At 43.9% G+C, this 27,165-nt stretch overlaps 1 protein-coding gene across 1 annotated transcript in view; it reads right to left on the bottom strand.

The window, feature by feature from the left end:
• lrfn5a (leucine rich repeat and fibronectin type III domain containing 5a) overlaps positions 1-27,165 on the bottom strand; it is a 135,321-nt gene that overhangs the window by 88,570 nt on the left and 19,586 nt on the right. The window contains exon 2 of the mRNA XM_053435388.1: positions 18,372-18,427. The gene's annotated coding sequence lies outside the window, so the exon portion shown is untranslated. The remainder of the gene's footprint in view (positions 1-18,371; positions 18,428-27,165) is intronic.

The following is a 27,165-nucleotide window of genomic DNA, read 5'->3' as shown; positions in this document are numbered from 1 at the left end:
AGAAATAAACTCAAAGATGTCACAGCTGTCAAGAGACTGAAATCTGGAGAGGAAATCAGAGACATAAATCTGGAGTGATCAAAATAAATGAAATCTGTCTTCAGCTAATATAAAGCAAGAGGAACTGAACATTATAGAGACCTAGCATAGCACATTAACAGAAGAGCCGCCTTTTGTGTCCTGAGGGAGAAGCAATTGTAGAGACACATGGCTGCAGCTGAAAACAACACCTACAAGCTAAAATGAGCTACTCAAGCTAAAGCCAGGCATACACGCGATTTGAGCCGTATCTTGATCCGATGGCTGAGACACGCAACCCATTATAGAATCGGACCAAAGTTTTGTCATGCCTTGTTTGTCATGCAATATCCACGGGGGCTGAGGAGTGATCAGACACTCTTAGGATAGACAGATGAATTTCAGACACAGAATTCTCTGAAGTGTTGGTCAGCAATGCTCCGCACAGATGAGCAAAGTCACGAGTTGATTCCCAAATCTCAGTGTCAATTCCCTTATTGCTTCTGTGCAAATGTCAAAACACAATGATCGGCGAATGAAGTTAATGGCTGGAAGCAATTGTAATGCAAGTAATAGGGAGAGAAAGGGGTTCTTCCAGTACAGTAATTTTAGTCTAGCTTGTGATGAATTGGATCACTTTGCTTTCCGTCTGCAAAACAGCCGTACCAAAGGGCCTATGTCTTACAAGCCACCTGTCTTCCCATATGCCAACACCTCTGGGCTGTTTTGACACATTTGATTAAGTACGGAAATTTCTCTTTTATTTTTGATAGCAAACCAACTTTGATTTCTCCTCCTTAACAAAAGCTCAGGTCCGGAGCTGGATCGGACGCTCACGCACAGTGTGTCAGGTCGTGTCGGACAATCGGACCATAGAGCCCATAGAGGCGGTGGACTATTGGGAGAATAATTGGACTATGGGCAGAAAGTTACGGTCATCGGACTGGAAGGTCGTTATTTCGATTCCTCGCTGTGACAATACAACATACCTGCCAGGACAACACCCGGATCTGTTCCAAAGTCCAGTTCCTACCCCCACTGTCTAAGTGCCCCTGAGCAAGGCACCTTACTCCCCCAACATCTGCTCCCCGGGCGCTGTGCATGGCTGCCCACTGCTCTGTGTGTCCTGTGATGTTCACCAGATGGGACAAAAGCAGAAGACAAATTTCCCTACTCTGCATGTCGTGTGATTGTGCATGTGTTTGGGATCAATAAACGTATCTTAAATCTTCCAGTGTGAGCACATTAATGATGAGCTTTGGTTTCCCATCTCAGATGATTTACTCATACAGTTTCAGAGGGAATTCACATCTCTACTCTCACACACTGTATGTCCTCCTTAAGGTGCACTTCAGAGTCAGGTGGTAATTATCTGTGGCCCCATCACTTTCAGCACATACATTTGACTTCAGCACATACATTTGACTTCAGCACATACATTTGACATTCAGTCATTATACTAATATGAAATTGCTCTTAACAGCAGCTTTAAGTCGTGGTTCCCTAGTTTCTCACTGAAAAAGCCAAACAGTAAGTCACCGTTACTGTCCCTTAAAAGGTTTCAACAGTGTTAACATTTAATCCTCCAGTCGCCTCTGGCTGATACGCGTGGCTCATTAAGAGGCCAGTTCTACTGGGGCAATTAAATTCTTCTTCTCCTATGTGCGTTTCCGCTGTCTGTCAGAAGAACCTCGCGTTCAGAGACGAAAATGTAAAATAACGACCGTATTCTCAGCAGGGTTATCACACATTCAAAGGTTTAAGCCGCTAAGACATCCTCCAGAGCTGTGGTTTTTTTGGATGGTGAGGATTTTGAAATCCCATTTAGGTGTTCTGTTATATTTGCCTCCTCCACTTTACTGTGATTTGTGGAAGTAGCTTTGGTGGCAGCCACCTCCCTGTCGTTAAGAAGAAAAAAGACCTAACACTAGGGACAGGATGTGTTCTGTTTAAAATAGGTCACCATGTTCCTGTTCTTGCTCCCTAAAAACACTTAAGGATTCTTGTCCCTGAAAATTCGTCATCCCTCTTTTATTCTTTGTCTCCATTTTAAATGTAAGATATTACAACTCTTCTTACTTCTTTGACCCTATTTCTCCCTGTGCTCTGATCTGGACTTGTAGTTTAAATGCTGTTTTTCTGTACCTTTTCATGTTTTGAGCAGATTATTTTAAACACATACAGTAAGCACACAAGTGGAAACACTCTTACTCTGCCAAAAACAACCTTCTGGTGTTCTCAGAGGACCATAACCTTGAATTACACTGCACTCTGGAGTGTGTGTACCTAGTTTTTTCTATGTGTGTGTGTGTGTGTGTGTGTGCGAGGTGATTAATCAGACCAGCATCTTCAGCAATGTCAGCCAGGAGGTGATATATGAGAACTGAACACCCCCAAAATTGCATACGCAATCAAAAGCAAACATTACACACACAAACACACTCACACACAAAGCATTCTTACACCTGCAGTTACTTTAGCAGATGAAGTGAACTTCTTTTAATTGAGAACTTTGGTTCTGTGAATTATGGTTTAAAACCGATTGCTTTTTTTTGGTCAGCCTCTCATGGCAATAGGCAAGTGCACACACACACACACACACACACACACACACACACACACACACACACACACACACACACACACGCTTACTAACACGAGCACAAATATACACTCAATCCTTAGAGTTCTTTAGTGCTACTTTTTTTGCCTTTTAATCAAGCAAAAAGACAATCACCCTAATGAGTGTAAGTGAGTAAATGTTTTAAGAAGTAGAAGCTTCTCCCGGTGGCCAAAAACCACAGTCGTCCCAAGCTGGTTGAACCACTGGCACAGCCTGTGTCTGAGTATGTGAGCAAGACAGCCGAGGGACAGGAGAGCATGGGGGACGTCTCTGAACTGTGGACGATGTGGTGGTTTAGACGGTTTAGTGTCTCATATGAAAATGAGCGCAGCTTTCCAGTTTCTATTTCTATCTCACACAAGGAGCCGCCCACCTTCCTCTTTTTCAAGTATGTGTCAATGTGATTGGCAGATGGTTGACTCTATGTAAACACTTGTCGCAGGGTGGTGTTTTTAACTACGGTCAACCCATACATGTAGATTTAAATATTTATTTTTATATATATATAAATGTAATATATAAAACCAGCTTTAATGTGTATCATCAAAGAACAATCATGTCTAATTTAGTTTATCGCTTAAAAAAGACAGTGTGCAGTATCACTTGAAGGCTGTTTTCCTGACTGCTCATCATTCTCTTTATACATCCATGCAATTAAAGACGGTCTGCTTCTTCCCCAGTATAAAAATACCAACCATAAACTCAGACCATCCACAGAGCTGCATGTCTCCACAGTTAAAGACATTTTATCTTTCAGTGCCCTGGATGGATGGATTGTAATCTGACAAACTAAAACTCATCACTGTGTTGTAGTTAAAAACGAATCAGCGTTAATGAGAAAATGTGAGCGGACGTAAAAGACCAGCAATTCTTCTCCAGCACCACAATAACTCAGCTACAACAACTGTAAGTGCTTCAAACTGCAGCTCGACTTTTGATTGCGGATTTCAAATGAAAATGATTATGCACTTAGCTGGCAGTTTATTTTGAGTGACATGAGATGACCTCGATGAACAAACTGCCGTAACATTCCTTTGGCTGCTTTTTGTACAAATACTGGCCCATTATCTAATCTTATTTCAGAGGATTTCGACAAAATGTGGAATGACTTATTATCTTGTTGGGAATTTGACAACAATTTCAGACCTTGGATCTTTTGGTAGTGTTGCTTCAACTGCTAGAACAGTAAATTATCACTGCTTGTCCACGTCTTGATGCTTGAATGGTCTTTCTGGCACTGGAATCTGACCTACTGGGGTGGTTATTCCTTTTCTCACATTGGTTTGAGCACAGATTTCCCATTCTTAGCACTCTGTAACTTTGTTCAGCTGATTTCTATCAGTGAGGCTCAAAGACAGAATCCTCTCTCTGGATACACAAGTCAACAAAACTACCTGCCAAGTGTTTGCTGGAGGGGACTCAAGACGACAAGTCGCTGCTTAAATATTTACTCTACTAATAGTATTAACAATCCATCGTGTAGCGGAAGGGAAAGCTTTCTTTATTTCCCACCAAACAAACTACTATAAAAAAGATTAGCTGACGAATACAGAACATGGATATGGATTTGTTTTTGAAAATCTGTTTCTGTATGGATCCCTTAAAGCCGGAAAAGGCTGGAGGAAGCTCTCAGCAGAACTATAGCTCTACACTTCTCCTCCACACAGCAACTCGTTTTTTGTCTCTGTGCTGCTAAGTGCTAAAAGCTCTTAATGCAGTGGTGACAGGCTGCCCAGTGCCTCTGTGGCCAGTTACTGACGCTGCACTTTAAGTTGATCACAGTATGTAATAACAGTAAATTCATGTAAACTCATGACCACTAGTGATGCTTATGTGCAGTTTACACCTATGTGATGAAGCTGCAGACGTATTTAAACCTGCACAGTAAGATCATTCGTAGTGTGATAAGAAAGTAATGCAAAACTGTTAATAGCACTTAAATATCATTCATATGGTTAAAAACTGGTTAACATTTTGAGAAGACGTTTATTCACATTGTTTGTACATGAATACCATCATGATTTAACAAGTTTTAAAAATGTATATCAAAACTTGCTCTTTTTTTGAAGGGGAAAAAAAGAATGTTTCTTTTTTCTACACACCTGGGAGGCTGCAGGGTTTTCATTCGTTCGAGTAAAGCTACTGTTGTGGAAACAGCAGCTCAACCTCGTGTGATTATTCCTCCAGGTCGTTCAGGTACGTTGGAAGATTCTGTCATGTATAGGATATGTTATCACTTTCTATCGTGAATACAATGTGTTGTCAGATGCTGCGATGTGTAGCACATGTCTGTGTGTGGGTGTGTGTGTGTGTGTTCACCTTCCCTGCAACACGCTGTCACACTGCTGCCCACTAAGCATGCCACATGTCACCACTTTCCTCTCCAAGCCACGCAGGGGCTGAAACGCACACCTTCGAACAGTCCCCTGAAGCACACTCAAAATCAAGCTCACAATGGCAACACGCTCTTTTTTACTCCACACTGAGATGTGCGCGGTGCACGCAGTTTGCGACGGCGGGGAATAGTCTGCCTTCTGATTGATTGCTGCAAGGTCAAACAGAGAGGTAAAGAGAGGTAGAGGGAGGCAGAGAGAAGGAGAGGAGTGATTTGATCCCATCTCTCCCAGTGTGTCATTACTGGGTGATTATGGCGGTAATGACCCCTGTAACTCTAACACCTGTCAACTTCACATACGCACTGTTTCACTACCGTCCTGACTCTCTATTGCTCTATCCTTTAGTGTGAGGGGTGGGGACCTAGATCACTTTATAAGGTGTGGGACTTCACAGGGGTCCTTTTAAGAGGGTCCACGGGTCTCTTGTAAATAAAAGAAGTAAACTTTCATTACTTTATTTTGCTAAACATTATAAGGGTTTCTGAAAGCAGGGGAGAGCTGCTCCCTTGACAGAAATTTGTATGTTTAATATGATGCTATCGTTTTTTAAGACCCACGACTTGTGAACTGCATCCTGACCTCCTGGAATTTAAAGTCGGTAAAGAAAAACACAGTATGAGAATGATATACTTTTTTGTTTACTGTGCAGTCGCTGACGACAAGCATGTTTTGAAATTCCCGTTTCAGAAAATGGCAGGAGAAGGTATATTGAGAGACTGCAGCTACAAGGATGAAACCAACATGACTAAGAAGATTTAGACACGGATGTCGACGAGCCTGCTGAGTCGCCAGCCAAGGCCCGGGGTGAGAGATGTGCTTGAGGAGGAGGAGGGCGGATTTCAAAAGAGCAGGAGCCAGCAACACCGAAAGCCAGACATAAAGATTGACCTGATTTTACTCTGTAGCAGATTAAAAAGCTTTACTTTGACGAAAATGAACTAAAATGTTAGATGTGCTTGGTGTTTTCAGCCATATCCATTTTTTCAGGGCAGTGGAACTGATTTGCAATGAAAGCCAAAGATTTAAGATCTCAGGTGGTTTTATTTCATGTTCCTATCGGCTCCGGAGGCTGAGAAATAAAGGTTTTAGTGAAGGTTAAGCTGTTCAGAAAACCCTCAGGTTTTAAGGGATTGTTGTCAACTGTGCTTTGGTTTTAGATGCTTATTTATGATACGACTCAGGTCTTCATGTATTAAAACAGCTGTTTCCAGAGATGAAAAATGGGCTCTGGAGTGTTCCCTTTTTTGGTCCTTCTTTACTTTTGTTTCCATCACACATTTGGAATGTCAGCAATATGGCCATTTTGTTTTGGGTGAATCCTCTGGATAATCTCCTGCCGAATCTCACTTGGACATGATCCAGACATTTTACAACAGAGAGTCTTGTAGAAGAAATTAGGGAGAATGCTCGCAGCATCAGACACTGACATTTGTGTTCTCACATACAGCTCCTACTGATGATCTCAGGACGTCAGTGCTGGAAAGCAGCAAAGGTACAGGTATAAGTTTTGGCTTTATCATGGGATTCAATTACAAAAAAAAAAATCCAAAGTCTGCAAGAAGTTGCAAAAGTGGAATTGGTGGAAAAGAAATCTACATTTTAGAATGTGGCACAATGCTTTTCAAGTCTTAGATTGGAGCCGTATTACTGTGGAACTCCCAGTACCTGACAGTGGAAATCTGTGTGACAGTGAATTAATGTGAGGGACGTCTCTGCTGGAAAAGAACACTGTGCTCAGGAAAAACACCCTCCTCGGACAAATGACAAATGAAGTGACAGCTAAAGATGCCGTGCAGTGAGAAGTAAAAGATGACAAGAACCTGTTCGAACAGAGGTGCTGCACGATCCAGTGTCGCGTTCAGAGGCGACTGACATCTTGTGTCCAACCTTGCCTCTGTTAACCCCTTACTGCCTGAATTAATTTCCAATTATATAAATGATTTATGTTTTTGGTTGTCGTACAGGTGCTAAATTAAGTGGAGATTGTTAATTTCAATATAGCATATACAATAGATAATAAATTTAGGTATGAAGCAAATTAGCGACATTAGGCATAATGGGGCATAACCTTAATTTCAACAAATTTTCCAGCCTCTGGTATGTAGATTATATTATTGATGCTGCTTTTGCTTGAAATTGAAAAACAACATATGTTTCTGTACAATCATTGCTGTTCCATCATCACAGTATTTCAAATAAAGCTTAATACCTCAAAATAACTTTGCTGCACAGTCCCAAGGGGCTAGTATGTATTTTCCACTCCGACCACTAGATGGCAGCAGAGTGCTTCAAATACCTTCCTTGGTATGTGTAGTATTTGCACCATCAAGCACAATCATCACCTCGGTGGCATTAAGACCGGAATGGGGTTTGAGGCGAATTCGCGACATTCGTCTACAAGGGGTTAATGATGATATGATGAGAGGAATCGTGATGGTCACGGTGTGAATGTGCACTTTGAGTCACCAAAGGAATAAAATTAACCTCCCACTGGATCCTGTGAAAACATGTAAATAGATATCACCTTATTTGATACTTTCCGCTCATTCATTTAACAGATCATAACGCGACTTCCACACACTGACCTTGTCAGGAATGGGGAGTTATAATAATATCACTGTAGTTCATATAAAATGTGCTCCCATGTGTTCCGGGTGTGGTCCCCTCCATATTCATCTGTACATCATTGACCTTAAAAGGGCTTTACCAGCAGTTCTGTATATAATGTCGACATCTGCAGACAGAAGAGGCATGGACTTCTCATGATAATAAATTGATCATGTTTACGAAATTTACTAAACCAACCATTACCTTTTTTGGCAGCTAAAATCCCTCTTTTACGGCATTTACCACAATGGTTGTGCGAGGGTAAATGCACCACCTAATTTCCCCACAAATGGAAATGTCTTTAAATACACATTAACATGCATCCAACATATTGTGAGGCTGATATGACCCTCTGCCTGACAACCTCCATCCGTCCAAGGTTAGATTTCAGGCATCTCAACTACTTTCATTATAGAATTTGAAGGACTTTTACAAAATTATCATAAATACCGTGACAACCGTCAATCCACAGTCTACCTCAAACATGAGCTGGTCATTAACAGAGATAGGCCACATAATAACTACCAGGTGTCAGTTTTTAACTCAAACTATTCTCTGCAAAGCCTAGTATGTGGAAATAATATCCAATGTAACTTTAGTGGAGCATATTCACATGTCAACCTCCCACTACATGCCTAACGCTGAGGGACAGGTACTTCTCTATGGCTTCAGTGTAAAGTAGCTCCCAGTAGCAATTTTTTTTTATGGTCACAGTAATTAGATTACCATTTGTTACGGTGGCCCTGAAAGCTCAACGAACTGCAACTTAAGAAAACACATGCAAGTTGACAAAACACCTGCAAAAAGAGAAAAGCGCTGCAAATACCGTAACGAGCTGCAAATAGAGAAACGCGCAGCAAATACCGTAACGCGTTGCAAAAAGCCAAACGCGCAGCAAGAAGCCAAACGCGCAGCAAGAAGAGGCCACAACACAACGGAAGTGTTTCCAGGGGACAGCTAAAAGTGATGGACACTGCTGCCACAAAAACGTCCAATACACCATAGAAATTCGGTTCCACACAGGGTTCGGCCACTCGCGGCTCTTCGGCCCCTCTGCAGTGGCTGTACAGTACAATGTTGTGCATATGTTTAGCGAACGCTGAACTTAACGAATCAGTTTTCATATTATTAACGTGAACGTAACGATGAACGTGAGTGAACGTCACGTACATTTTTTAAATCATCACCGTATCAGGCCATCATGAAATACCAGGAGCGGGCGAGTGTGTGTGTGTGTGTGTGTGTGTGTGTAGCGAGTGCTCCGGTCCCGGGCATAGACTGTATATAGGTCCCGGGGCTCCGACCCCGCCCACTCGCTCTTTTGATAGTAAAGGTTTTGTACCCCTGCACACTATGGACAATATATTGCCTCACAAACAGGGGCTTGCTTGTTAGCGCTGTTTATTCAGTTTAACAGGAGAAGACGACATGTCTCTAGATCGGACCATCTTCCGTGATCAGAGCTCACTGTGGCTCTCTCCGAGTGAGTGGGCGGGGTCGGAGCGTCGGGGGACACACGTACACACACACACACACACACACACACACACACACACACACACACACACACACACACACACACACACACACACACACACACACACACTCGCCCGCTCCTGGTATCTCATGATGGCCTGATGATGATTTAAAAAATGTACGTGACGTTCACTCACGTTCATCGTTACGTTCACGTTAATAATATGAAAACCGATTCGTTAAGTTCAGCGTTCGCTAAACATATGCACAACATTGTACTGTACAGCCACTGCAGAGGGGCCGAAGAGCCGCGGGTGGCCGAACCCTGTGTGGAACCGAATTTGTGTATTGGACGTTTTTGTGGCAGCAGTGTCCATCACTTTTAGCTGTCCCCTGGAAACACTTCCGTTATGTTGTGGCCTCTTCTTGCTGCGCGTTTGGCTTTTTGCTGCGCGTTTGGCTTCTTGCTGCGCGTTTGGCTTTTTGCAGCTCGTTACGGTATTTGCAGCGCTTTTCTCTTTTTGCAGGTGTTTTGTCAACTTGCATGTGTTTTCTTAAGTTGCCGTTCGTTGAGCTTTCAGGGCCACCGTAATTTGTGGCCGCTTCATTATCTCACTTTAAGGAACAGATCCTTTATTTTTCTAAATTACTGTGACAGGATGCAGGGGATGAATTTGGACATTTTCAAAATAGCTAAATAAACAACAACTCTTCCATTTGGTAAATGACAGACAAGACATTATGTAAATGTGGCATAATTTGAATTTTTGTAACAGTCCAATGGACATTTCCCCCTGGCTACCATCACTAAAAGCCTCTGCACATTAAGCTTCCGTCTCTTTTGTTGTGGAGACCAATGGTCGGGCTGATACTGCTTTCTTTTGTGTGTCTGGGCGTGTTGTGTGTTTGTGAACTGTTTGTCTGAATTTGCGTATGTGCCATGGTGCGCAGATCCCTCTGTCCCATGTTGAAACATCTCAATTATACTTCTGCACTTTAATGTATTCCCCTGTGTGTGTGTGTGTGTGTGTGTGTGTGTGTGTGTGTTTGTGTGTGTGTGTGTGTGCGCTATGTGGGATCCATTATGCCCCTGGTTTGTCAACGATCACAGCGGCAGGGCTCACAGCCAGGACTGAGACCTATCAAATGCATGTGTGCACCACTCAGTGGGAAATAAATCCTGGCAGTTTATTGTTTTCTATCAGATTTACCCCCAAACACATAATGACATTAACAGGGGTACTTTTAATAGGTGGCTCTAATGCTTGAGGTAACAATTTACCTTGTCAGTATGTGTGTGTGTGTTTGTGTGTGTGTGTGTGTGTGTGTGTGTGTGTGTGTGTGTGTGTGTTGTTACTTCACAGTCATTCCTCTGGCAATTACTGTCATCGCACACTCACTTCTCTCTCTCTCTGTACCGAGAAGCACAATGAGACCAAAACCACTGTTGTGTCTGTGTGTCTGTACTCTCAGTGTGTATCTGTCTGTGTCTCTGATCACATCATTATAAACCTAATGAAGAGGCTAGCTGGGAAAGTTAACCTACGGCTGTGTTATTCCCATTGTGAAACACACGCACACACACACACGCACACACACTCGCACAGGAGGGGTGTTTAGAGAATTGGATTCAAAGCAGTTCCCAGCTTGCCCACTGTGAACTGAATTAAACTGTACAGGCAGTATGCAAACAGGCTAATAAATGTGTGCGTGTGTGTGTGTGTGTGTGTGTGTGTGTGTGTGTGTGTGTGTGTGTGTGTGTAGCCTGCTTGGTTTTAGGGTTAGGGTAAGGGGCTAGGGAATGTATTACATAAGTCAATGATAGTCTGCCATAGGGGTAGTGTGTGTGGGTGTGTATGTGAGAAAGAGAGAAAGCAAATGAGAGAGATTTAGTTTTTCTCTACACGTTTTATTGGCGTGACCATCGGGTGGAAAAATGGAAAATTGAATCGAAGTGAGAGACAGAGAGAATTCAAACTGAGCTGAGAGTTGAGGGGAAAGGGGGGGGGGGTTGTTGGCAAAGACAAATGAAGCAATCAGACTGTGTGTTACCTGCAGCAAACAATCTTTAGAATAATCACTGAGCTCAAGCAGCAGAACCGTGTCAATGCCAGGCTGGTAAGGCATCAGTAAATTAATGAATATATATATATATCAGTAATCATCATAGTGTGGCAAGACAAGGAAAGGCAGAGACGCAGGTACTGTTTACTGTCGTTTATTCAGTAGCAAGGAAGAACTGGCACATGTTCCCCATACGGGAAGTATATATAGCTACAGCCTCTAACATTACCCATCAACCCACTGGGTGAGAGGACACACCCATGAGTGCACGCCACACAGCCCCCCCCCGAACACCCAGAGGGAAAAAAAAATGGGACAAAAGTCAGTACCTCTCAGGGGGTTTAACGAGGCGACCATAACGGCTACGCCGACCCCCGTCCGCAAACGCAGGGGTGGAACAGGCAGAAGGGACATCATTTACAACAGGCACAGGATCAGGAGGCACAACTGGAGAAAACAACAAAGGGGTCTTAGAAGGGGGGCGACCACGACGGGGAACCCGGGCCGGTAGCACCTCTTTGCCGGCCAACAGATGAGCTGGCTTAAGCCTGTCTAACGAAACGCGCTCCCTGCGCCCGCCCATGTCTAGAATGAAACTTTTAGAACCCGCCTCTAACACTCTAAACGGACCGTCATACGGGGGCTGGAGGGGAAACCGGTTAGCATCGTGACGCACGAAAACAAACCGAGTGGTCGCGAGATCCGTTGGCACGAAAGACCGAGGAGAAAAATGATGCACGGGCACCGGTGCACAAGTCAGACGCGGACCACTGCCACAGGCCGAGAGGTCCGTAGCTGCAGGAGGGAGAAGGCTCTTCTGCGAGCCGGAGTCCACCAGGAACTGATTACCTGATATGGAGTCATGAACGAACAGCAGCTCCTCTTGCTCGCCAGCGCCCACGGCTGCTACCGAGCGCCGGCTCTTCCGTTTCCAGGTGCCTCGAACGTGCACGGAGGAATGCAGCGGCGCGCCTTGCTGCCGAAGCGCTGATGGAAGAAACACAGCTGGCCGCGCTGTCTGCGGGTGGAAACTGCAGCCGTCAATGCCGGAACCTCGTCCTCCAACGTCGGCTGCAAGGACTCCACAGCCACACTCTGCACGGAGACGTTCCTTGAAGTCAGCAGGATCCGGTCCGCCTGCTCAGCCAATCCACGGAAGTCTCCGGCCGCCAAACAAGAAGAGTTGGCGAGGGCTGCGCGCACCTGCAGCGGGAGCTGGCGCAGAAAGATGTGCGGGAACAGGAAACCATCATCCTCGGAGCCCAGCAACGACAGCATCTCGTCCATCAGGTCCACTGCCGAACCATCGCCCAAACCGGGAAGCGACAGTAGCTTGTCCGCTCTCTCCGCGGCTGACAAGCTGTAGCGCCGGAGGAGAAGCTGCTTGAGGGCGGCGTACTTTCCGCGCAGCGGCGGGGCTCGCAGGAGCTGCATCACGCGCCGGGTGGATTGCTGGTCCAAAGCCGCGACCACCAAAAAATACCTGGAGTCGTCTGCCGTTACTCCTCGCAGATGGAAAAGAGCCTCGACGTGCAGAAACCACGGCGCGGGGTCGTTCTGCCAAAACTCCGGCAGTTTAACGTGCTCCGCGGAGCTGGTCGGTCGCGGAAGCTGCGGCGCCATGGTCGTTGTGGAGACACGGTCCACGGGCGCTGGGGAAGAAAATACGTCTTCCCCCGATGAGGAAGGGACACTATCCTCCTCTACCTCGAACATGTCCAAAAAACAGGGTCACCAATGTGGCAAGACAAGGAAAGGCAGAGACGCAGGTACTGTTTACTGTTGGGCCAGAGCCCAGCGGGGTGCCGCCAGACACTGGAGCCGAGAGGAACAAAGGGTTGTTAAACTTTGGGCGGGAAAACATCCTCCTGCAGGCTCAAGAATCTCCCCCTTGTGGTGGAAAAATGTCCTGGGGTTTTCCCAGAAGCCCCTGCTCAGTTCCAAGCCCCGCCCACTCAGATCCATTTCTGACACTCAATTGGCTTAAAGCCAGCATCATCCTATGACCAACTCCTCAAGGAGGAGGACCTCTCAGGTAGAACAAAACCACTGAGACCCCAAACATCGCTGCCATTTTACCCTGCTCTGAAGACAACACCAGGCCCCCTTCGGGGCCTCCCAGCTGATTTAGTGGCTAAAGGGGGCAACCAGAGTTATTTTATTTCATTTCTTTTATTTCTTTATTCAGTCGACGTTTTTATTTTCAAAAGGACTTTTGTTATTTTAACTTGAAGAGGCCGCGCACAGGAACTCGCTCGCCGGTCGAGCATCACAGACTTTCTTTCCAAATCCACAGCGGCGTTACCGCTGTTCATCCCTGCAGAAGAGACGAAGCTGAATTCCATTCCAAGAGCAAGAGAAGTTCGCTCGATTCGGCCCAGCGCTGATCTCCGTTGCAACCACGAGACCCACCGGAGCACCGCTTAAGAGGCCAGGACACTGATTTTGTTTTCCAGGAATCCGCCCGTTCGCACGCATCCTGGGGTTTAACGAGACATTCACTGGACTCCCGGAAATCCGCGCCCCACGCGCAAGCAACACCGCGGAGGTCACAGTAAGAGGCTTTATTGTCTGGGCAGATGTTAATCTAATACGTAGCGTATTGTTTTAATACTTGAATGTATTTGTTTTGTATGAGACCGCCGAGTCTCTAGTGTTTAGCGGCGATTCGCCACTTCCGGTTTCCGGTTACGGCCTTGTGCCACAGTTTTTAAGCGCCGTGAGCAGCGTCTCCAGCTCATTGTGACCGTTTGAACAACTTTAAAGAGACTTTACCGTTCAAACCTCAGCACACAACGCCACTTGGGTGCTGAGTGGTAAAGTAAATGTAACTTGTCTCTGACGGTGCTTTTAAGAGCTTTGACCTCTCCTTGTATGCTCTCTCTCTCTCCTTCTAAACCGACCTATACACACATCCGATCTGTATTTAGAATACAGTTCATGTAACATAGTTAAATCTATATTCAGAGAGGCCGGACACATCTGGAAGCCATGCGGCCGAACGCCAAAGCAGAGACAAAGAATTCTCTTTGTCTGAAAATCCCTTTGTGTAATTCATGTGACGACCACCAGTGTGAGCTCCGGCCACATGGTGTCATTAACATAGACTCCATTTTGGATAACGCAAGTTAAACCACCATTTTGAATCTATTATTGCCACGCCTCCTCTCTCCCTCTCCTTCCATTCTGGCTCTAAATTCATAACGGCTCCGCCATCTTGTTTTGTAGTCAATCCGCCATTTTGAGAGTTTTTAGGCCTTGATTCCCACGAATCATGATCGGCCGCCATCTTAGATGTGACGTCACCAAGTGACTGCGTCATCGCCACGCCCCCTTCTTTTTCTCTCTCTCTCTCTCGCTCTCTCACACACCCACACACACACACACACATAGACACACACACACAGAGACACTTTGACACAGATACACACACACAGATACACATAGATGAATGCATGTGTTTTTTCTAAATTGTGATAAGCGGCTGCTGTTGTTATCTTTGAAATATGGGAGTTTGTTAAAATGATGAATCATTAAATAACACTAACTTTATTTCACATGCATACACATAGACACACACACACAGAGAGACACTTTGACACAGACACACACACACACACCGAGACAGACATACATAGGTAGACCGCCGGTTTTACATGTATTTTCTGAATTGTGATAAGTGCTGCTGCTGTGTTTATCTTTGAAATATCGGAGCTTGTTAAAATGATGAATCATTGAATAACATTATAACTTTATTTCCCCTTTTTAATAAATGCTTTTGTAATTAAAGTATCTGTAGTCTGTGATTATTTGTGCATATGTATGTGATTGCAGCTGGATTATGATTGCCTGTGCTCGAACTTAGTAGCCTTCACTGTTAATTAAATAATTATTAATATTAAATATTGAGATTATTGATTTGACATTTATCATTATGAGACTGATATTTATAGATTGTATCGTTGGTCCCTGTAACCAGGGTGGTGCCCCGCGACAATAAGCAATGATTACAGATTTGTATTATTCTTAATTGATAATTTTATTGTTTTCATTGATTATTTTAACTATTATTAATGGATAACCGTATCATTTCGAATTAAATGTGTTACATTTCTTAATTAATAGCTTTATCATTTTTGATTAATTTTAAGAAAGAATTGTTATTTTTAATAATCATATTTCATGATTATTAATAATTAGCCAACGTCAATTCTACTCCTACTATTGCACAACATTACTGTCGTTTATTCAGTAGCAAGGAAGAACTGGCACATGTTCCCCATACGGGAAGTATATATAGCTACAGCCTCTAACATTACCCATCAACCCACTGGGTGAGAGGACACACCCATGAGTGCACGCCACAATAGCATTGTTTCATTTTAACTCATTCAGAACAAATGTGTTCAAAGATGTGTTAATCTTGGAGGGGCTGGTTGGAGGGGCTGAATCGAGTTGGCTGCCTGAACTAGCTCACAAGCGGAACTCCATTTTAGAGCCGTCAGGATTTCTACAGTGTTAAACAACAGAACATAGCCGGCTCTTAAACCCTCCTGGTAACTGCTTTGGTTTTCTCTCTCTAGCTACGATGTCAAAGTGATGTCACATGGGGCTTAGCTCCTGAAACGGCCGCAGGTTCAATTACGACCCCGCCCCTCTGCGTGTTTCCCAGCTACACCCCTAAACACTTTCCTGTCATTAAAAACTGAAAAAGCCCCAAAATGGGTTATACAATTATTTTAACTCTGCAAAACACAACACACAGCTTCCATGCCTTGACAGATTACTGAATGAATACTTGATTCTTCTCCTTCATCTTTCCTCTCCTTCTCTTCACTCCACCTCTCTCTCCTCTTCCCCATGGACCCTCTGCGTCTCCACTGGTCCTCAGTGCTGTGCTGTGATGCAAACTGTCAACAGTTTCTACTCTGACCTCTGCTGTGCTGTGTCTGCTTCCGTCTCCATCCCATGTGAATATCCCACCATTCCCTTTCCTCCGAGACTTCATCCGTTCTTTCATGTGTCTCCTGTTACTTCTCCTGCTCACATGTCCCACGTCCCTCCTCTTCTCCCCTGTGACTTAACAAGCATCTTTTGCTCATTTTACAGTTTCCTTTCTCTCTTTTCCGCTCATTGTTTTCTCTCCTTTTGTCCATCCCCTCCTCCTTTCAATTACCGTGTCTGGACAGCATCTGGCCCAGTGTGTGCGTGTGTGTGTGTGTGTGTAGGTGACCAGGTGTCTAGGCGGTGTTGTCCTGGGTTCTTGTCATTCTGAATGGAACAGATGCTGACAAATAACAAGTCGCTGGCTTCCCCTGCAGGTTTGGAGACAAATTAGAAACGCAGTCCCATCATTCTGTCAGGACCTTCTCTGTGTCACTCTGGGCTCTGACTGAGACAAATGGCTGCATGTGAGCAAATTATCACTATCTTATCTAATCAGACAGTTTAAAAAGAGAAAATCTGACTTATTGATCATCAAATGACCCGTGTTTTGTATTAAAGGAGACATGTCATGCTGTTATGAAGGTTTTTTCTGAAAAGGTTTAAATATTCTAATGTTCAGCAAATTTTCCTCATAATACCCATCGCTTCAGCTCCTCTTTTCAGCCTCTGTCTGAAACACTTGTTTAAGCTCCAGTCTCTTTAAGAACCTTCTCCTTGTAACGTCAAATCTCTCGGGCGCGTTGAATTCTACTCAAAGCTACACTTCAGATTTGCCTCGCCACAGGAATGTAATGCTCAATTCATCATTTCAGCCACGGGGAGCTACTGTATCTATGGCCTCTCCTGAAACGCAAGGAAGCCTCTGCCAATCAGCAGCCCCTTATTTATATCACTGACGGATGATTGAGCAGGAACTCCATCCTGCTGTTTCATTAGGCTAAGTTGCCTCGTCATCATTTTTCTGTAAGGTCGACTCAGCATGAATCTGCTCACAGCCAAACAGATATTACTCTCCAACGTAACATAACCATGAACGATGCACCTTTCGCTCTGCGTCTGTGAGAGCCTGCAGTTTCTCACTTCAAGAAGGAGCAAGTGAGTGTGAGTGTGAACAAGTTCGTCAAACACAGTGAATAAACCGGTTGTTCCAGGGGGTTTAGACGGCTGACACATGTATACAACTTTTCACCAATTCAGATGTGGATGTTTACATTGATTAGACTTTTTTTTTTTTGTTTAAATTCTTTCTTAGGCATCCACATTTCTAATGTAGTTTGGGGATCAGCAAACATGTAACGTGCCCCTACACTAAATGGTTCGATGTGTAAAAGTGTGTTTCTCTTTCCATTGTATGACTGTGTGGTAGCTGGGGGCAGCTGTGGCTCAGGAGTCAGGGTGTGACGTCCACTAACAAAGAGGTGAGTAGTCGAGCCCCGGCTCATCGCTCTGTGTGCCGAAGTGTCCTTGGGCAAGACACTGAACTCCTGATGGCCCCTCACAGCTGTGCTGTCAGTGTGTGAGTGATGTGTGACAGAGAAAGTGCTGCACATACAGAATATCCACTGTATGAATGTGTGTGTGTGTGTGTATGGCAAAACTGTACTATAAGAGCTTTGAGTGGTCATTTAGACTAGAAAAGAACTTTATAGACAGAAAAATAAGTAAAAATTGCTCCTTGCAGAATTTAGAGTTAAAATGTTTCCCTTTCTCTGTTATTCGTTTTTTACTGAATAAAAATAGAAAGAGAAACCTCCTCAAGTTCTCCTGAGTCACACCTCCTCCAGGTTACAACTACTAATTTATAATACTTATCCGATTATCATTCCCGTGCTAATACTTCAGCTGACACTTCCAGCGCAATCCTATCACTCGTAACTCCTCTCAAATTTGATTGATAAAGTGTTTTTTGAAACCTCAGATTGTTATTCAGATGAACAGCTACCAGGCAGGTGTGAATTGTTCATTTATCACTTGAAATAATTGGAAAAAAATAGATCAACACTGTTAAACTTGTGTTTTGTGTCCTCACTGGTGGTAAACAAAGACAAAGCCGATCACTCCTGCTGTGATACTCCTTCATCACTTACAATCTCACAATAAACATGAACCTCTTTCTGTTACTGGATGCCAAGCTTCCATTATGAAGTCGTTGTTTTGTGAATGTTTGCGCCCTCCTCCAACAGAGGATCAGGTTTAATGTTGTCTCTGCACAAAAAATGGCATGAGTGAATGTAAATTACCTCATTGTGGTACAGTAGGGCCTGGCTTCCCCTGTGACCGGCTGGCAGCCGCGGAGCTGATGGTTGAGAGATGAAATGGAGAAAGAAGATTAGGAAACCTGATATCAAACTTCTTATAGGGTATTTTAAAGCCTCTTAGGGCCTCTCGCTAACACTTTACCCCCCCTTTCTCCTGAAGTGCTGAATAAATGATGAAATTCAATCTGGCTCCACAAACACTCCAGTATTTTGTTTCCCTACCTATTGCAGCCTGGGTTACATTCTCCATTCTCTCATTCAGGATGAAGGAGTGTTTTCCTGTCATTGTTTATCCTGCGTTCCTCTTCTTTTATTTCATTCATCCGTTCTCTATCCCTCTCCTGGTGACAGTACTACAGGATTACGTGGCTTCTTTGCCAAAAATGTTCTTACCCGGTGTTATTTACCCGACTGAAGGTGCAACATACACTGCATAGAGAGATAACGCATCCTCAGTCTGCATGCTAAACTGCAGGGTTTGCAGTTTAGAGCGCAGCCTTACTTCTGAGGGTACTGCTAAACCAAAGTATCAGTACCCAAGCAAGGTCAGGAAAACACAGATGAAAGCAGCTGAATCATTCTCTCAGTACAGAAAACTACCAGCAATTCAAACATCGTTCCTTAGTATCTAACAAGGTGCTGAATAAACAGTACAACATACAGATACCAGTAAATTATCATGACAGTATACATATTACAGTTTAACGTGTTCAATGAATGATAAACTGAACCATTTAAAATTGATGAACAAGAGCAACTATGTTCACGCCCGAGAGAGAAAGTTGACAGGAGTACCAGGAGCGCCCGAAAATGTGTGTGTGTGTTCCTAGACAGCACACACACACAACCACACACACACACACACACACACACACACACACACACACACACACACACACACACACAGTGTTAAAGTGACCGGATTGATAATTAAACACATGATCGTAAGTTTATCACCTAAATCATCCCAATAAAAAATTGAACAAATGAATGTGAACTAGATCATTTTCATCTGCATGACCTGACCTTTGAACTGGTTCATGTTAAGAGTGAACTGGCACAATACTACATATATGAACTAAACAAAAACAAAATTGATTGCAAGGCTCTAAAATGATGAAGATCACATTCACAGTAGCACAACTACTACAGGGACTTCTGGATTCCACACACTAAATCTGGATTGTTTTCTGTTTCCTGTTCACAGTGTCCTGCTCAGGGCCGAAACATTCCTGGCTTTCATGCCATGCTAGCTTTCCATGTGATGCTTCAGGGAGAAAAACAGGAAATAACAACCAGATTTGATTGGCTAAAACCTGCACTTGATATTCGTTTGGCTGGTGCCTGCACTGCCACTAGAGAAGATCACGAGACAAGATGAGCTGATCTCTACTTCTACCAGCGGATACCAAAATGCAGTTCAGCAGCCCGTGACGTTACCACATTAAAGGTGAATGAGCAGCATCGAAAGGGATTGAAGTCACAGCCGAGCTGAAAACAACGGAAATGTGTGCAAAGATGGAGAGATGCAGAATTTCCACGTTTCTGGCAAGCTGTTCTCTTTTTTTCAACAATCTCTTGAGGACTCATCATCGTTAAACAATAAAATACCCCTCTGTCCTCATCAGTCCATTTGTCTCTCTCATTCTCTCTCTCTCTCTCTCTCATGTGCCATCTCTTTCCTCTTGTCTGATGTACTAAATAATTCATTTCCATTCTTCAAGGAGCCCCCCCACCTCACCCCACAGTGTATTCATTTAAAGCACTCGGGACAGGGTGAGTGTGCGGTTCTGGGCAGCATTTGTGTGGCTGAATGAAGCTGAACACATCCCCAGATTCCTAGGTACTTTCATTCCATCCACATATATGTGCATGCTTACACGTACACACACACACAGACACGCACGCAGACAAACACAATTTGTTCTTTGTGTAAAATCTGCTTGCCAGTAAGTGCATGTCTTTTATTTATGGTGTCCTAAAATGTGTTTGCCTGTGTTGTATGTTTTCACATATGGCCGTGTACTGTACCAAATCTAAGTGGACTCGTGAAAGCATATGGCATTGTGTGGAGCATTGTGTCACAGTTAGAGTGCTGCGCATCTGAGTCAATGCGTTTCTCTGTGTATGTGTGAAATCAGTATCCACAGCGCGTGAGAACAATGCATTGTGTGATAACAGTAGATGGTCTGCATTAAATTGTGCTCTTATTGACCACTCAAACCACAGTGCAGTACATTTTCACATTCACCCATTCAAACAGCAATTTTATTAATGAGAAGGGGCAAATTTTGTAATTTGGTATCTTGACCAAGAGATGGGGAAGACTGGGATCGAACCACCAACCGTCTGGTTAGAGAACACTCTAACGCTCTAACCCCTGAGCCAAAGCCGCTGTGTGTGTGTGTGTGTGTGTGTGTGTTACTGAAGATGAAATGGAATTTACTCAACTCACTGCAGAGCAAAATAATGTTTTTCTCACCTCCCTTTTTCACACTCTCACACTCACAAACACACACACACACACAGAAACACACACACAAACACACACAAACACACACAAACACACACACACACACACACACTACGGCATTATTTGAAAAGGGAGGATTTGTGGTCCCTGTTAAGTGTCGTTCCCCCGTTCTGTGTCACACGGTCACTAGCCTCAAGTGTAGGGAATCATGGCTCTATGAAGGGAGCTGGCTCTGTTCCTTTCTGAGGATTCAAAAACTGCTCATCGTTCTGCTTTCTAAATGGAACAGGGGTTACTCAGTGGATCTGCAGGTAACCACTAGGATAACGATGGCGATATAAAAGATTTGGATTCAACCTAGAAATCCCACTGATAGAATTTCTTCGTGCATGTGTGGTTTAGCAACACTTAATCACCGGTATTGCCAGACCTTCAATAATCTGTATTTGTAAAAGGTACACAAGGTGACACCTTATCCATCTGCTTTGCCGGTGATTTAACTTTATTTTGAATTTACCCTCTGTACGAAATGGGTTGGGCAAGTAAGGTTGCCTTGCCTTGAATTCAATTCGTGCACATGTGTCTGTTTTACAACGGGTGGGGCTGAGCCAGATATGCTTACACACACACACACACACACATGCACACAGAGCAGACACAAGGAGGTAGCGTGCGCTTCAGCAGTATTCAAACAGAATTAAGGAGACTAATTCGTCAGCCAGATAACTAGCTATCATTTAGCTATTCATTCAACCCGGTAATTTAAACAGTAAATGGTTATTCAAAAGTTGCCTTATAGCAGACAACCACACATGACTGGCTCCTAGCCTGAAGGACATTCTATTTTCTCAAAATCAGCTCACAAATAAAAGAGTGCCCTGGGGCTAAACGTGATCACAACCACTTGCTGATGATGATAAATGGCTTCACATGAAACAATCCTGAGAGAAACGATGGGACATTATTAAAGGGCAGGAGCTCACACTGTTATCAATGTAGTGCATGGAGGGGGAGAAGTCCTCCCTCCTCCTTTTCCCTCTGGAAGAGGGGAATGTTTTCGCTGCTCAGGTGAAGGGCGGGAGAGTCACTGGCGTGGGTTTTAATAATTTAGGGCAGGCAGTGGATGGAATCTGGGCACACGGATAAAAAGAACGGCTCTCAGATGTTGAAAAGAATCTGGTCGTTCACAAACGTCACAGCACTGCTCGCCTCCACGCATGATTGCGTTGCCTCCAGGCAGATTTCATGGTTGCATCATGAGTTATCCAAATGATGACAGATATTGCCATAATAAGTGATGGAATATATTCCATATTTATATATAGCAATAAAGAAGATGAGCAACTATTATATCAGTGCGCAAGATAAAAAACGTGATGTCTTTTGTATAAATCGCTGTGCTGACACAAATATGTTTTCGATGAGTACGTGCAATGACTTGATTAGAACTTGTCTACAATCAGCGCATCTGTATTTTTCATTTGTCATTATATTGTAAGTAGGTCTTACATCATTTAAACGTGCCATCATATTACAATGGCTCCCTGCACTCAATTAAAACCTCAGTTTTGTATCCACAACCAGCCCTTACACCCTGTCCCATCCTAACTAAATGTATTTCTGTAAAAGGAATGAACAGAGGATCAAAGGAGCAAAGGACGTGACTATGATCATTGTTAATGTTAAAGATCAAAGTTGCACTTTCTGGATCTATAAAGGTGCAGAAAACGTCATCATTCTGTGTCTACAATCCTGAAGAGAGCCGAAGCATTTTGAACTCTCCACGATCCTCAGACGAACTTGAGTCCACGTTTCTGTCGTGCTTCATCGGGAAGTAGATCTGCTCAGTTTGGCGACCATGCAACGCCAAGACATCGTGGCGAGCTTCCGAGCCGAACTCCTTAAAGCCATAAGTCAGATTGAGGCTCTCAAAGAGGGAAACTCAGCTCTAAAGGATCTGGTCGAGCAGCTCCAGGAGCAGGTGAAAGTAGGAGAAGGTCTCTTACAAAAAGAGAAGAAGAAACGACGTTGTCGCTTCAGGGAGTACATATACTGCAGCGAAGACCTCACTGTGTGTCAGGCCAAGTGTGAGACCTTGGAGGCCATTCTGCACCAGAAGCAGGCTCATTCTGAAACAAGCCGAAGCAGGGAGGTGGAGGTCGACCAGGAAAACCAAGCTCTGAAGGAGGAGGTCAACCTGAGCAGCAGGAAGGTGGAGGCCGTTGAAAAAGAAAACAAGATTCTGAAGAAGCAAGTTGACGAACTAGAAGATGAACAGAAACATCTCCAGCAGGAGGTCAAACGTAAGGAGGAGCTGGTGAAAGTAGAAGAAGTTCTCTTACAAAAAGAGAAGAAGAAACAACGTCGTCGCTTCAGGGCCTACATATACTGCAGGGAAGACCTCACTGTGTGTCAGGCCAAGTGTGAGACCTTGGAGGCCAGTCTGCACCAGGAGCAGGCTCATTCTGAAACAAGCCGAAGCAGGGAGGTGGAGGTCGACCAGGAAAACCAGGCTCTGCATGTGGAGGTCAACCTGCTCAAGACTGTACAGAGGAATGTTGAAGATGAGCTGAAGAAGAAGGACAAGCTTCTTCAAACCACCCCCTACCTTAACTGCCCGGCCACGCTCACGGTCAAAGAAAAGGAGGTCAACAAGAGTCAGTTAAAGATGCAGGCGCCGAGGCTGCGGAAGGAGACGACTCTAACTGAGGGAGTGAGCAGCAGGAAGGTGGAGGCCGTTGAAAAAGAAAACAAGACTCTGAAAAAGCAAGTTGACTATCTGAAAGATGAACAGAAAAATCTCCAGGCGGAGGTCAAACGTAAGGAGGAGCTGGTGAAAAAGGAAATCAGGAAACGACAAGCTTCTACCAGGTCGTACATGGACTGCCTGCACAAGCTCAGTGACTTGAAGAACGAGCTGGAGAACGTAGAGAGGATTTATGGACAGAAATGTCAAGCAGCTTGAGGCGGTGAAGGTGGAGGACTAAGATGAACTCCTGAACCAGGAGACGGATCAACCTCCAAAGATGACAGGAATGATAGGACGTTTGCCCTGAAACCACTCACCCTTTTCCTTCACACCTTCTTACCCCACCCACTACCTACTCCTCCCCTCCTCCCCCTGCCCTACTTCCACTCCCACCCCTTTCTCTCCCACCCCTCACCCCTTTCCTATTCCCCAATGACAACCTCCAACCAATAATGTATATAATAACAGATGTAAAACATCTACCTGTGTGTTTTTTTGTATATAAAATAAATAATTCATAGTTCTAATCAATTATTACATTGCCGTTGTTTTTTTCTTTCTGTATTGAAATATGTCACAAGATGACAATAAAAGTTCAACTATCGTTAATTAGTGTGTGAATCACTGTGGTGATGAGTTGAATCTTCTTAAAGATGACAAGGTATGTGAAGGGAGCACTGGTGTGGACCCAGTGCTCCCTTCACATACATTGTTATCATTTACTATTAATTAATATGAATAAATACAGCGAGCTGTTACACATAATGTTTCCTCCAGGTAACCAGAACTCTGATGTCTCTCAAATACACTGTTTTAACACCATTGTGCAATTTTTGAAGCATTTCCCAACACATATAATATATAACAATAATTAATAATACACACTTAGAAAACAAACAGAACTTTAAAAGGTGCTTCTATTTTTCATCACAAAGTCTTAGAAGTACAAAGTAGGAACATGATCCACAACATGCCTTTGAATGCCTTTGAAAGGACACAGAACATGTGTCCTTTCCCTTCCTACTGCACACAAACCCAATTTGAAACCAGCTCGGCTTCTCCATGTAGATTCTGAATATTTTGTGATTACAGTAGAATAAACACCAAACAATATTTTGCATGAAATGATGAATATCATATAGGGTAATGACTGCAAGTAGTGTGGTTTGCCTGATTGACAGGTGTGTCAGTAATTGTGGTTGCACTTAGCTTGCCACCTCGGCTCCACCCAGGATTCCTTGCCTTTCATCAGCTTGGCTTTTGTGGTAAGATCTATTTAATGTTAATATTATTCATGCAGGGTCTTTGTACTCCTTTGCTAAAGTAACACTCCCGTGCCTCCTAGGGCCTGCACAGCTACTGTACTCGTGGGCCCAGGTTCAGACTTCAAAGGCATATTTCGGGGGGGTGAAGCCACATGTTTTCTTTTTCTTAATTAAAGACGTGTGCCTTTGTGCTTTCAACCCAGCCGGCGTTACTTATTATTTTCATCACCATTTATCATCGTCATAATCACCATGACATTAGTCATCTCCCACTTCACTGAAGGCAAACACAAGGAAGATCCAGCGAACAGAGTCAGCACATCATAGACAACCACATCAGTCCGGATAGAAATCAAAGAAGATTAGACAGACCCAACTTTTATCTTTGATATCTCAAAGAAGAGCTGAGCTGGTCAAGGACCAAATCCAAGGACACAACAAGAAGAATGATGCATTAGAATTTACTCTGAATGTCTTTGTGCTAATATTCAACTTGTTTTTTTAGTGATAACACTAAAGCCGTTTTCACAATTGAGCTCTGGGAAATCTGGGATATATCATCCAGACATTATTGCGGAGTTTGCCTTTCACACGTAAAGAACCCAGCAGGAGATTGTTTTGGTTCAGACGTGTTCACAACAAAAGGAAAATGGAATATTAAGGCGAAGGGGGGGGGCCTGGGTGGAACATGCCGAAGGCACAACATTCACACATTTTTGTTTACAATACCTCCGTCGACTATTAACAACTTCAAATCTTTGGAATTTAATTATCTTTCCAAGTTAACATTTTCTGCACATTGCACGAGGAGGCTGTCAGGAAAGGTTCCTGAAAATGTCAGCGGCAACTGACTCGGTTGGCTGCGTTCTCACATTCAGTCTCTTTGGAAAATCTTGCAGGAGAACATTCAGGAAGCAGCTTAACGCTCAATGATGTGATTGTGTGTTTGAATCCTGCTGCTGCAGCTTCTCAATTGGACTATGGTGGATAGTCTGCCCTGCAGCTCCTCGCTCATTTAACAGCGTCTTCTCAGCCTGTCACTGTTTTTGTCCTACGATAAGTTGAGTTTGTTTCTGCTTCCATCTGCCCCTCTGTCTTGCAGGCACCGTTTCCCAACAATCATGCACATCAAACATGGCCGCCATGTGACTAAAGCAAATGTGATAATCCTTGTGCATATGGCGCTCGCCGAGCACAGCGAGAGGCCGGCGGCAATCGGCTAGTGTTCTCGTCCACGACACAAAAGGTTGAGCTGATTTCTGTTTTGCTGATCGAAATCACAGCCGCTCCACCCATCTACGTCCTCAAGGCAAAATTAATATTCATACCAGTTTAGACCCCAGACATGAATATTTATATTGGTTAACACCAGATATGCAAATGAGCCAGCCAACCCAGATGGCTTCAGATCACGACATAATGATCACACACACACTTGCATGCCCAACCACACTCGTCAAGAAGCAAGCAAACACACTGTGATGTCTTCCTTCCGAATGGAATAGACAACATGCCTGACATCGGAAAGAAATAGTGGAGACAAAATAGAAAGAGATTAAAAAATGGCTGCAGAATTTAGCTGCCAAACCACTGATATTGACACCCACAAGATGTGCCCCGACAAGTTCAGACAACAAACACACGCTGATGCGCCAGGAAAGGGAAGAAATCAGGGTCAATAAATATTTTCAAATGTAAACCATATGTATTTAGCTGTCTTGTGTCGGTGATCAACAGGGGCTTACTGCGAGATTAAAGCTGGTCCTCGAGGATGGCTGGCAGTGAAGAGCTGCCAAAATCATACCCAGGCTCCTCAAGTCTACAAGGAAGGATGATAGGAATGACAAGAATACAGCTTAATGCCACATACACAGGGGAGGCTGGGTTGGAACAAGAAACACTTAATTAGTGTAATACTGAACACAGACCTGCCAATGAGGGCTGTGACATATTCAAATCAGAAACACTCACAGAAGCACAATAAAATGGATCTAACCTTAAATCGAAGGAGGTACCGGGATGCACATGCACGAAGGTCACTCTCACACAAAACTAAATCCAGGTGACACACAGTCTGAAGAGTGAAATTAATAGAGATTCACATGTAAAAGAAACTATGTCTGACTGTCTGCGTGGATGGCAATAATATGATGGACCATAGCATGAGCATGCAGTAGCGCAAGTGAGCATGCAGTAAATAGTGCTGCACATACAAAGTTAGAGATGTTATTATGTTATCAGAAGGGTAAAAAGACATTTGGGTAATAATGAAACAGTTGCGGGAAAAAT

The sequence above is a fragment of the Pleuronectes platessa genome, chromosome 11 (assembly GCF_947347685.1).
Source record: "Pleuronectes platessa chromosome 11, fPlePla1.1, whole genome shotgun sequence".
In the NCBI taxonomy this organism is placed as follows: domain Eukaryota; kingdom Metazoa; phylum Chordata; class Actinopteri; order Pleuronectiformes; family Pleuronectidae; genus Pleuronectes; species Pleuronectes platessa.
This window is presented reverse-complemented; position numbering and strand designations above follow the sequence as displayed.